This window comes from Nelumbo lutea, chromosome 1, assembly GCF_056320005.1.
Source record: "Nelumbo lutea isolate HS-2025 chromosome 1, American lotus-T2T, whole genome shotgun sequence".
Taxonomy (NCBI): domain Eukaryota; kingdom Viridiplantae; phylum Streptophyta; class Magnoliopsida; order Proteales; family Nelumbonaceae; genus Nelumbo; species Nelumbo lutea.
Window position 1 is genome coordinate 127,280,092 of NC_142684.1, and position 13,208 is coordinate 127,293,299.

Here is a 13,208-nt window from a genome sequence, read left to right on the forward strand (position 1 = left end):
TTAGGAGTGAAGGCTAGACTATGATGAAATTCATATTCTCCTTTCCTTGGATCTTATACTAATGTTAAATGGTAATTTACAAGAATAAGAGCTGAGCAATCACAAAAGTTCCCCAACTACTCAATGCATTTCTCTTAAAAAGTTCACCAGGTAAATGGTGAGAAAAAAAGGGGGGGAATGTTCAGTTTATGGTTGATGTCTTTGCTTGAGGACAAGAAAAGGCTTAAGTGTGGGGTATTTGATGAACCTACAATTTATCTATAAATTTTGAGGACTTTAGCATGGATTTTTATGCCGGTTTTATTAATTTTTGCCTTAATTTAGCTTAATGCTAAGAATAAGTTTCAGGGGTAATTAATCCAAAAAAATGAAGGAAAAAGGCAAGAAAAGAAGGTTCAAAAAGACCAAATTCAGCCCAGCCCGGTTGTGGAAGCAAGAGAGAGCACTTCGGCCCAAGAAGAGCAAATGGATTCCTTGAGAAAACCCAAGAAAAGAAAGCCTAGTTAAGAGTAGAATTCGGCCCAGCAAGGAAGGCCCATTCTCAGCCCAAAAGAGCAGCTCAATGTATAGCTATCATGTGCTAAGGGAGAGCCTAAGTGCAGCCCAAATAGCAGCCCTTAGGAGGCTTTCAAGAGAGCTCTAGAAAGCTCAAGAAAGGGCTGTAATACACCCCATTCTAGAGGCTTCAAGAAGGGGCAAGAACCCCCTTGAAAAACTATATAAGGAGACATCTAGGAGGGGGGAGAGGTGTTCAATTGCTTGTGAGGAAGGCTCTCCCACTCTTAGAGGTTCGGCCACCTTGAGAGAAGAGAAGAGAAGAATGTTAGGCGCAAGGAAGAAGAAGAAGAAGGGCTGAAGGAAGTTCAAGACAAGCAATCTAGAAGAGAAGGTGAGTTCGAAATTGGGGGTTTGTGATTCAAAGATCATTTGTAATAACTCAATTGTAGTTCATTCTCTTTTAATTTGAATTCTGTTTCTTTGTTATATTTTCTTTCTTCTTTCTCCTTCTTCCATTTCTCCTTGATGTATTTCAGCTTGTAAAATTTCAGTTCAGCAATCTAATTCTTTTTTATTCATTCAAATGGTCATGAATTGTACTTGGAGTTTCTTGAATAAGGGTGTTATTGTAAATTAATTCGGCCAACTAACCTTCAAAACTCAGATCTAAATTCTCATATCTGAGATTGCAAGATCTGAATTGCTTGAAAGAGAATTCAGATCTACAATTTTCAGATTGGCCGAATGGATCTAAAGCTTGAAATTCCTAGAGTGCTTGAGAGAGACTCTAGGAATTTAGATCTACTATTCAAGAACTGAATTGGGTGCAAGATTAGAGATAATTTGCATAATTCAGTTGGTGATCAATTCAGTTTTAAATTGATGCGTTAGAAGTGTTTGAAGAAATGCATGCATGGGGATTAGATTCTTGTTAGAGATAGAAGAATTGTCACTCATGCATAGGATGAACATGCGCTTGAGAGAGGCTGTTCATGACCTTGGGGTTTCACTAAACCAAGGCTCAATTATGATTTATTCAAATGATCCAAATTGATAGATTGCTGAATTCTGAGATTGAAATTTACTGCTTACTCTTCTAACCTGATTTGAAGGCAATTGGACCAATGATTTAGATAGATTTTAATTTAGGATTTTTTTTAGCTTTTATTAAAGTTTTGATTTATTTGTTAATCAGATAAGAAGTACTCAATTTAGTATTGATACTTGTTTCCTAAATCCTCGTGGGAACGATACTTCACTCAGTACTTTATGGCTAGTGCACTTGCTAGTGTCACAGTGAGCCACACATCACATTTAAGGCATTTTTGTTTCTTTTAATTACTAAATCCCACTAATTAAATCCATACATAAATAATTCTAATAACATAAAAACTTGTACTTTTGAAATTGACTTGGAAAAGTAGTATTTTTATGTAGTGGTAAGAAATTAAACAATTTTTGGTCAAATAGACCAATCCATGTTGCATTGTTGCCACAATTAAATAAAGAAAAATTAAAACTTGATAAAATGCAAAAAAATATAGAAATTAAAGAAAATTTTGGGAACATCTTTAATATCATATACTAAACATATTAGAAGTATGATAAATAAGAAATAACTTAATTAATAATGGAAATGAAATATAAAATTTAAAACCAATTGGCAATAAAATTATTTTCCTATTCTCTCTCATTAAGTGTCATATCTAAGGTAGATTCTCTCATTAAGTCCTATATTTAAGATATATTTTTTCTCATCATTAATTCTATTAATTAAATCCACAACATTGGTTTTAATAATATAAAAATAAATATTTTAAAAAATAATTTGAAAATAAAACCATTTTTTCCCTCCCAGTGGTGAGTAAACAATTCAACCATTTGGGTTAAATGGGTTAACCAATAATTCCATAATCAAATAATAAAAAATCAAAATAAATAATAAATGGGTTAACCAATAATACAAAAAAAGGAATTTAAAATATCTCTAATATTATATATTCATTATACTAAATAAAATTAAGTATGAAATATAAGAAATATTTTTATTAGCAATGAATAATAAATATTTAAAAAAGATAGAACAGAAAAAAAATGAAAAGTATACAATTTTGTCGAAAACATTTGGTGACATTTCTAATGTCACAATAATAATAATAATAATAATAATAATAATAATAATAATATTATTATTATTATTATTAATATTAATATTAATATTAATAATAATAATAATAATAGTAATAGTAATAGTAATAGTAATAATGGTGATCATAATAATTGTCATTGTAATTTGAAATTTCAACGTGCAATGCACCTCCACATTTACTAGTATTGTTGAAATATGCCAATATTCAAAGTAGAATGAGCACTTACCCAATGCATATATCTATATTCAAAATGTCCTAGTCGCTTTGGTTGAATCATTGTATACACATCAGCCTACAAATCCAATAAACACTTACATAATGTAGAATTCTACATTCAAAGTGTTCATACAATGAATCTATGTGTAACAGATGTCTATCATCAGGCTATGTTCCAAACAAGATTATACACCAACCTAGAAATCCAATCATACAATGATTAAAAACCCAATTAGAGAAATAAAAACATCTCAATTGTTAATCTACTTCTGAGACAAGGGCTGGCTAAAGAGTCCGAGGGCCTGTAAGTCCGTCTTGTGGAGGAAGAAGCATGTAAGACGCCCCGGGTGTTATTGAAAGAATGGTAGGATCCATCTAATGGACGCCACGGAGGGTGCGGAATGGGTGGGCAAATTTCAAAAATTTTTCTACCTTCTCCCAACTGGGAATCATATTCCCTAAATTTAGAATACAATATTCAATGATTCTACTTGAACCATAATCAAACCAGATCTGAACCAAAAGGGAACAGGAAGGATTGCACCTGATCCGGAGAAACAATATCTCCCGAAGTTGGTGTTCACGCCCAAAGAAGATGCCAAGATCCACTCCTGCTGAAGATGACACAGTTGTTGATGGAACGGAACCAGCAGGGTGCATCCTACACACTGGATCCTTCGCAAGAACCCACTGGAAACTTTGAACACTGAATCCTTTTCAGTCTTTTCTGCAAGACTGATGTCAAGAACTGATTTCTTGACTTCTTTCTCCTACAAAGATTGAATCTTGCAAGAGGGGTTGGCGGCAGCTGGAGGAGAACTCCTAGGACGAAGATGGCTGAACAGCTTTTCTTCTCTCTGGAGTTTTTGAGATCTAATCTCTGTATGCAAAAGACTTTCTTCTCTCTTGGAAAAACTTAGTTCGAAATCTGGTATATTCAAATTGTTTTCTCCTCCTTTCTTCTTGATTAAGAAATCCTCCTAATTAGGAGTTATCCCAATCCAAATCAATATTTGGATAGGGGATAATCTTAATCCTATCTGCAGATTAAGTTAGTTTACTCCTGATCTTATCAGAAGGTTACCAGATTCAAATCTAATTTGAGTTTGGTCTCCCAGAGTGGGTAAGGTCAAGAGCCCAATCCTTTTACTAACATCAATCTCAGATTCGCCCCTTAGATGGGTGATCATATCAGCCCAGCTCGTAATGGGCTTTTGGCCCATTAAGTGTTCAGTGTTTAACTAGTTTCCAATCTATTGCCCAATTGGGCTTCTTTGTATGGCATGGGACCCAAGCATTGATCTACACACCAGCCACATGGGTTTGGCCCAACCTTTATTACAAGGCCCAGCCGAATTCACTGAAAAACTTAGTGACCCCTTGAGCCCATCACATGGACCCTATGGGCCCAACACTTACATTAAGTGGCCCCGGGTGTTAGCCCATCAGGTATTATCCTAAATGGTCTTACACTTAACCTCTCAGCCCTTAATGATCAAGCACTGCCCGACAAGAGAAGACCTCTCCCTCGGCTGCAAGGAACAGTGCTGCACTCTCTACTCACATGGATCCCGGGAATTAAAACATTTTGCAAATCTTTTGAAACCGTACATATATATTTATATATATATTAATTTTGCAAAACAAAATTCCAACAATTGAAATCAACTACCAGTAGTTTGGTTTCCATCAAAGAGAGTGCATTCCCGATCATTACCATTGTCTGACAAAGGGGCTGATCCTATCACTATGATCACTCACTCAGATGAATTCTCAGACTGCCCCAACATATCTAGGTTGTGACCCCACTAAGGATCTCACTGTTTGACATATCAAAGACAGCCCGATCCGACACCTAGTGAAGTGTCATAATCGAGTCCAGGGGTCATGTGTAACTTTCCAGTTTTGCCCATCTGTCTCCAAGGTCTAGGGCAATACTGGAAATCTGGTCCAGTTCAAGGGTTCAAGCAATCCCATACTGCATGTGCCTTAGGTCTTACCTTGATGGCCGAAACAAGCCATCCCAACATTTGGTGGCACATCAGTATCAGCCTTGGTAGGATAAATCTCCCCAGACTTATCCAATGGCTGTGAACATTTAAAACTAACACAAGTTTCTATAAGTGTCCGATTTTAGGGTCTTATACAGAAATATACCAAACAACATGAATCAAACATGTACTTTGTTTATTTACACTAAATGTCAAAAGTACATCAAATTGGATTGAAGCTAAGGGCATACAAAACTGTCTAACAGTTATCCCATGGGTGGAGACTCTGACAGTCAAGTTAACAAGTGTGCAACAAAGAGGGTAGACGAGGCCTGAGTAAGATAGCTTAGATGAGGTCACCAGGAAGCCAAAGAGTTGAGGGTAGTAAGAGCCAAGATAGCTTACCAAGGGAGTGACACCACTTCTTTAAACTTGAACCTGCCTGGAGTTAGTTACAAGCGGATGGCTAGGATGATATCTAACCTGAGCCGCACATCGTTATCTGAGGATGTCACGTGTCCAAGCGCCATTGGGCCTGGCAAGTGCACCTACATCATTTTTCCCCCCACTCTCAAGGCTGTGGTGGAGGTCTTAGTTGAGGACCTCGGCTTTGGATGAAGAGAGTGTGTTGTCCTTTCTAGAAGGCACTGAATGGATTTCTTTGACAAGGACCTCGGCATCGGCTTGACGGGGACCTTGGCATCGGCTTGACGAGGAAGTATTTTCTCTTTAAGCATGGAGGCATCGGCTTAGGCTTTGATTCTGCCTCTAAGTAGTGATGTGGAGGGCCGGTTTTGTGGAGGCATCGGCCTCAGCTTCTGGGGGCTCAATACAGTGTTGTATACAAGTATGAGACATACGTGCCCCGATCATGCACTTTACTGGTATCATGGTGAGTCCGTGCAAGTCATCAACCTCGATTGGGGATTGTCGTATGCAATACGAGTGATACGTCGTGGCTATGCGCAGGACAGGTGTTGTTGCTAACAGGTTGAGGGGTGTACGGGAGATATCACTTGGCGTCGGTTGAGGGCCATGCCCAAGATGGGCCTTGGTTGTAACCGCACGTGAGATGGATCATTGCATCGTACACATACGCGAGACGAGCATCAAGTTGGCTGAGTTACACTACTTCTGGTTCATGATCGCTGGGTGAACCACCTGACTCAATGAGTGGACCAGTTGACTTGTTCGGCATCGTTTTGTCTTCCTGAGGTGAGCGACACGTGTTGGTCACTAGTTTGGGTTGTTAAGGCGGTCGCTCCTTGGCCATTGGATTGGAGGAAATTTGGGCCATCCATTTTCCTATAAATAGGGCACTTAGTCGAGACTAACTTCACCTTTGCTTCCCTTAGTGATGTCTTACTAAGATTCTGGTCTCGAGTGCTATGACATCCCTGAATCCTCGGGAGCAAACTTGTCCTATGACACCTCCTCGACTAGTAGTAGCGAGAGGACTGTCTCTGTAGGCAGTGCTGAGGGAGAGGACTACCTCTGTAGGCACTGAGTGCAGCCGAAGGGGTGATGACTCTCCTCGTGAAAGCATTGGCTCTATGAGGCCAGGGGAAGACAAGGGGGACTTGGGGTCACCCACGGTGGTTGAGGAAGCTCTTGAGCCCAGTGTAAGGACGGTGGCCGAGTACACAACCCGAGGGTTGATAGTGGAGTGTCTTCATTACTCTGAACTGGATAGTGTTCTTAGCATGGAGCAGGTGAAGGCTCTTGCTAAGAAATATTACATCGCCAAGAACTTTAGGACTAGGGTCTCAGACATCGGTGATCGGTCGTGGCTGCTGGAGGAGGGCGAGATCTGTATCTTCCAACACTACCTAGAGTTTGGCCTTAGGCATCTACTTCCCCCCTCATTCCTGAGCTACTGAGGTGGTACGACATCACCATAAGCTAACTTGCTTATGGTCTTCATTACCTAGAGTTTGGTCTTCATTACTCCTATTGTCAACTTTAACATGTCAGCTTTTTTTTCTTGTGCATGAGTACTAATATACTTGCTTTGTTTCTTTGCAAAGATGCCTCTCGACGCCAAACAGATGTTGTTGGAGAAGGCAAGGTCCTTGAGGAGGATGCCAAGCGACGACCCATCACAAAGACAAAGACAAGCACCGAGGGAGGATGTGGAAGCCGAGAGAGCTCCTCGGCTGCCAGTGTCTGCTGGTGCTGGGGCAGACAGAGGAAAGAAGTCAGTTGAGGGAGATCGGTGCAGAGAGTCTGACAGAAGAGGCCAACTGATCCACCTCAACCCCCAGCGAGGAAGAGGTTGGCGTACAAGGACCGCCTAGACGAGGATGGTGACAGAGGAGGAAACAAAGACAGTAACACGCCAAGGGGGCCCCTAGTCAAGGGTGCCACTAGGAGGTCTCATCCTTCAGGCCCTCACCCTTCACCCAAGCTATGGGGTGAGGGTCAGTTGGTGATGCAGCACACATTCTGCCCCTAGTGGATCGTCAAAGAGGGAGATTCCCTCAACACAAGGGGCATCAGGAGGGCTCTAGTCTCTGGGATGATCCCTCAAGGGAATCATCTTTCTATGGAAAACAAAAGCCTATAGGACGTCCGCAATGCCACTTTGGATCACTTGGTCGAGGTATGTTGCACTCTTGTCTTGTCTTTTCAGTGAAACTTTGTCTTTCTTGATTATAAGTTACTAACAAAAGTGTTCTTGCTACAATTGTCCTAGTACAACATCAGCCTTTGTGAAAAAAATTGAAGTTTTGCTACAACATTTGAATAACTCTGAGGGGAAGAGGGAGCAACTCGGGGTGCGGGTTGTTGAGGTAGAGAGCGACCGAGATTCGATTGCCTCGGCCATGCGCGAGGATAAGGAGCTCAAGGCGGAGAAGGCTCTTACTATAGAGATGAAGGAAGCCTTGAAGAAGGCTGACGAGACGCTCTAGTAGTCCGACCTGAAGTGTGTCCAGTTAGAGGAGGCTCTAGAGGCTATACGGGTGCAGGTAGTGGAGGCCAAGGAGAAGTCCAATGACGTTATTAAGATCTGGAAGACAACAAACAAGTATAATCTGGCACTCACCAACTGTGGGGCCGCATCTTATCTAGAAGGCATCGATGACACCAAGGCCACAGGTGTTGCAGCTGATGCCTGACTTTCCGTTCCACCAATTGGGGTTCCTTACCAATGCCACTTCTATTAAATTGCCAACTACCAAGGTCCCCATTGCCAAGGTCCCTACTGAAGGGATAGGGCATCCATCACATGGGATAGGAGTTGTGTGTTGCATGTCTAAAGGCTGCCGCCCCCTCCTCCTTTTATAATCTTAAAGGGATCATATTTGGATAAGAAGTCCCTTTAAGTGATAAGGGATAACCCTTATCTTATCTGCAGATCATATCAGCCATCTCCTAATCTAATTAGGAGTCTTCCAGATCTAAATCTTATTTAGATCTTAGACTCTCTAAGTGGATAGGGTATGGGCCCAATCCTATCAGCTGATCCATCTCAGAATTCGCCCCTTTAAGTGACTAATCAAATTAGCCCAGTTCGAAATGGGCTTAAGGCCCATTTAAGGTTATGTATCACTTAGCCTTCTAAACTGCTGCCCAGTTGGGCTTCCTTGTATGGCGTGGGACCCAAACATTGATCTACACATCAGCCACATGGGTTTGGCCCAGCCTTTGTTACAAGGCCTGGCCGAATACACTGTTATGGACAGTGCACCCCCTGAAAACAATCTCATGGTCTCTATGGGCCCAACACTTACCCTAAGTGGTCCCTAGGCCAAGCCACCTTGTAACACCCAGGGACTGTGGGTAGATGCAAGATTAGCCCATCGGGTATTATCCTCAATGGTCTTACACTTAACCTCTCAGCCCATTGATGAACTTACAATTTATCTATATTTTATGAGGTTTTTGCATGAAATTTTATAATGGTTTAATTAAATTTTTGCCGTATTTTAGCTTGATTGCAAGAAAGATTTCAGGGGGAGCCAAATCAACAAAAAGAAGGCAAAAGCAAGAAAAGAAAACCCAAAAATTTATCAAGTTCAGCCCGGCCCAGCCATGAGAGCAAGAGAATTTCATTCGGCCCAAGAAGAGCAAGTGAAACTCTTTGGAAAATCCAAGGGAAGAAGCCTAGCTATGAGGAGAATTCGGCCCAGCAAGGAAGGCCCATTTTTAGCCCAAATAACAGCCTAGAGTGTAGCCCACATGAGCTCAAAAGCAAGCTAAGTTGTAGCCCAAAGGGAGCTAGGGGCGGCAACTTCTAGGAGTTTCTTGAAGAGAAGGAGGGAGCACTCTAGAAGGTTCATGAGGGGTGTAATACACCCCATTCTAGAGGCTTCAAGAAGGGGCAAGAGCCCCCTTGAAAAACTATATAAGGAGGCCTCTAGGAGGGGAGAAAGTTGTTCAATTGCTTGAGAGGAAAGCTCTCCCACTCTTAGAGGTTCGGCCACCTTGAGAGAAGAGAAGAGAAGAAGGCTAGGCGCAAGGAAGAAGAAGAAGAAGGGCTGAAGGAAGTTCAAGACAAGCAAGCTAGAAGAAGAAGGTGAGTTCGAATTGAGAGTTTGTGATTCAAAGATCTTCTGTAATAAATCATTTGTAGTTTCATTCTCTTTTGATTTGAATTCAGTTTCTTAGTTATATGTTCTTTCTTCTTTCTCCTTGTTTCCATTCTTCCTTGATGTATTTCAGCTTGTAAAATTTCAGTTCAGCAATCTAATTCTTTTTGATTCATTCAAATGGTCATGCATTGTATTTGAAGTTTCTTGAATAAGGGTGTGATTGTAGATTAATTCGGCCAACTAACCTTCAAAACTCAGATCTGAATTCTCAGATCTGAGATTGCAAGATCTGAATTGCTTGAAAGAGAATTCAGATCTACAATTTTCAGATTGGGCGAATTAATCTACAGCTTGGAATTCCTAGAGTGCTTGAGAGAGACTCTAGGAATTCAGATCTACTATTCAAGAACTGAATTGAGTGCAAGGTTAGAGATAACTTGCACAATTCAGTTGGTGATCAATTCAGATTTGAATTGATGCCTTAGAAGTGTTTGAAGAAATGCATGCATGAGGATTAGATTCTTGCTAGAGATAGAAGAACCGTCACTCATGCATAGGATGAACATGCACTTGAGAGAGGCTGTTCATGACCTTGGGGTTTCACCAAACCAAGGCTCAATCATGATTCATTCGAATGATCCAAATTGATAGATTGCTGAATTCTGAGATTGACATTTACTGCTTACTCTTCTAACCTGAATTGAAGGCAATTGGACCAATGATTTAGATAGATTTTAATTTAGGATTTCTTAGCTTTCATTAGAGTTTTGATTTATTTGTTGATCAGATAAGAAATGTTCAATTTAGTATTGGTAATTGTTTCCTAAATCCTCGTGGGAACGATACTTCACTCACTACTTTATTACTTGAACGGCTAGTGCACTTGCTAGTGTCACAATGAGCCACACATCAAGTTTTTGGCGCCGTTGCCGGTGATTTAGAGAAGCAATATTAGGAAACATTGAGCATTCTTAATCTGATCTCATTCAGCATTGCATTCATAGTTGGGTTAATTTGCTAACTTTTTCATTTCAGCTTGGACTGCAACTGCTGTACTCATGTAGTTATGTTTCTTCTTTCTTAAGTAGATTACTCTCTTTTTCTGGTTTCAGTTTCATTTTAATAAAGGCATATTTGATTTCTATTCAATCTTGGTGTTGTTCCTTTCAAAAAGAATAAAGAAAAAAAAAATTCACATAAACATGAGTGTTGCAGATCTGAGTTGCATTCGACACTCAGATCAGTAGATTTCAGATCTGCAGCCCTCAGCCGAAAAGAGTTGCTTGTGTTTCAGATTTTATTATTCTTTTCTTTCGTTACAAAAACAAAAAAAAAAAAAAAAAAAACAAAACAAATGAAAGAAAAAAGGGGGAGATCTTTTGAACAACCAGAGGAGCAATTGAGAATTCGGATCAGAACTCAGATCTGAGTTCAGATCTGAATTCTGCTATTGCAGATCTGCAACAGTTCAGATCTGAGTTCCTCTGAACTCAGACCTGAACTGATGAAATTTTGAGGGGAATTGGGTGTCATCACCACCCCAATTCACCCTAGGGCACTTCTGCTATTCCCCAAAAACAATTTGGTAGCAATAACTGAAGGTAAGGCAATTGAGAATTCAGATCCAAACTCAGACTTGAGTTCAGATCTGAATTCTGCTGTTACAGATCTGCTCAGTTCAGATCTGAATTCCTCTGAACTCAGATCTGAACCGATGCAAGTTTGAGGTGAATTGGGTGCCATCACTACCCCAATCCACCCTAGGATACATCCAACCTGCCTCAAGGGTGAATGGATAGCAAGGAATGAGAGAAATTCAAATCTGAAATTCAGTTGATATGATGTGAGGACTGAACTGATACAGAGCATACTATGAATTCTGGGTGGACTGAATTCTTGGCTTTACCCACTTGTAACCGAGCTACATTAGCTAAGGAGGTGTATGTTTGGATTGAATAATTGTTATGCCTCAGATATTTAAGAAAAATTAGCACTTTCCAAGTATTTCTTTTAGCATTCAGATCTGCAGCAGGGCTGCTATAGTGCAACAGTTAGCAGACCTGATTTCAGATTTCTACAAAAGTTGTATGGGCCGAATAGCTTGCAATACCAAACATTGCAGACCCAATTTTCAGGTCTTAGCAAGTGTTTGATATGCATCAGCTTACAGGTTTGAGCTTCAATTGTAGAGTTTTTAACCCAAGCCTAACTCAGGACTGGTTTTAGTTTATTTCAGATCCTTTTAAATTTTTTTTTTTAGATCAGATCTGATTTCAGCCCTAAAGCATCACAGAATTGATTCCAACCTTAATGGATGTATATTGTAGTGTATACCAATGAGTGTGTATGAGATATCCAGCTCAGATCTGAATTATTATTTATTAATTTCTCTAGACTAACAATACCAAAGACTTGTAGATCTGAACTCAGATCTAAATTGGGTCTGAATTCAGATGTTGCAATCGATGGATGTAGATAAAGGAACCTTGAATAAGATGATTGGTTTAAATCTGCTTTTAGTATAATCGGCTTCATTTATTCATGATAGGATGTAGGTTTTGTATTCCAATACTTCACTTTACATTTTCAGTGTGATAGGATTAGTTATTTATTTTCTTTTGTGAATATTGGCATTTTTATTGCTTTGACTTTAACAGTTTATGACAAGCAGACCTGAACTGGAAGAGATCCTTTACGACCCAGAGATTGAACGGACTCTCCGTGTCCGTTTGAGAGCTGCTAAGCAAGTCAGACAAGAAGCACAAGAAATGGCTGAACAAAGAACTATGATGGATTATGCCAAGCCTACCCTCACCGGGACTGTCTCCAGCATTATCAGGCCAACTATTGCTGCCAATAACTTCGAAATTAAACCGGCCATAATCCAAATGGTACAAAATACGGTTCAGTTTTGTGGTATGGCCCATGAGGATCCGAATGCCCATATTGCTAACTTCTTGGAAATCTGTGACACCTTCAAACACAATGGGGTAAGTGATGATGCCATCCGGCTGAGGTTATTCCCATTTTCTTTGAAGGATAAAGCCAAAGCTTGGTTGAACTCATTACCGGCAGGATCTATAGCCACATGGGACGAAATGGCCAGCCGTTTTCTCTCTAAATATTTTCCCCCTTCTAAAACTGCTAAAATGAGGAATGACATCACTACTTTTTTCCAGCAAGAGGGGGAATCTTTATATGAATCATGGGAACGATACAAGGAGCTGTTAAGGAGAGTTCCTCACCATGGCCTCCCCATTTGGCTGCAAGTGCAGACTTTCTATAATGGTCTTACTAACTCAAATAAGACCATATTAGATGCTGCAGCCGGAGGATCCATAAATAATAAAACTCCTGAGGTTGCCCATGCACTTATTGAGGAAATGGCAGCCAACAATTATCAATGGCATTCGGAAAGGACTCAAACTAGGAAGCAGCAAGGCTTGCATAATGTTGACACTTATACAGCACTAGCTGCACAAATAGGAGCACTCAGTAAAAAAATAGATGAAATGCAGATAGCTGCCATGCATGTGCAGCCTCTTAATTGTGAATTGTGTGGGGGAGGCCACATCAGTACAGACTGCCAAGTTGGCAATCAGTTCAGACCATCTACTGAACAAGTTGACTATGTCAGCAATTCGTCAAGACAGCAGGGTTACCAGAGTCACCATACTTTTCATCCAGGATGGAGGGGACATTCAAACCAGTCCTGGCCAAATCAGCATATTTCCAAGCCGTTCCACCAGACTTATCATCAGCCTGAACCGAAATCCAATTTGGAGGAACTGATGACAAAATTTATAGCAGGTGCAGAA

The 13,208-nt window shown here is 40.4% G+C and overlaps 1 non-coding gene across 1 annotated transcript; it reads right to left on the reverse strand.

Annotated features, from left to right (window-relative positions):
- Positions 1–12,536: 12,536 nt before the first annotated feature.
- Positions 12,537–12,643, reverse strand: LOC148877435 (small nucleolar RNA R71). Its single transcript, XR_016106083.1, has one exon. It is a non-coding gene; the product is annotated as a small nucleolar RNA R71 (small nucleolar RNA).
- Between the last annotated feature and the right edge of the window lie 565 nt (positions 12,644–13,208).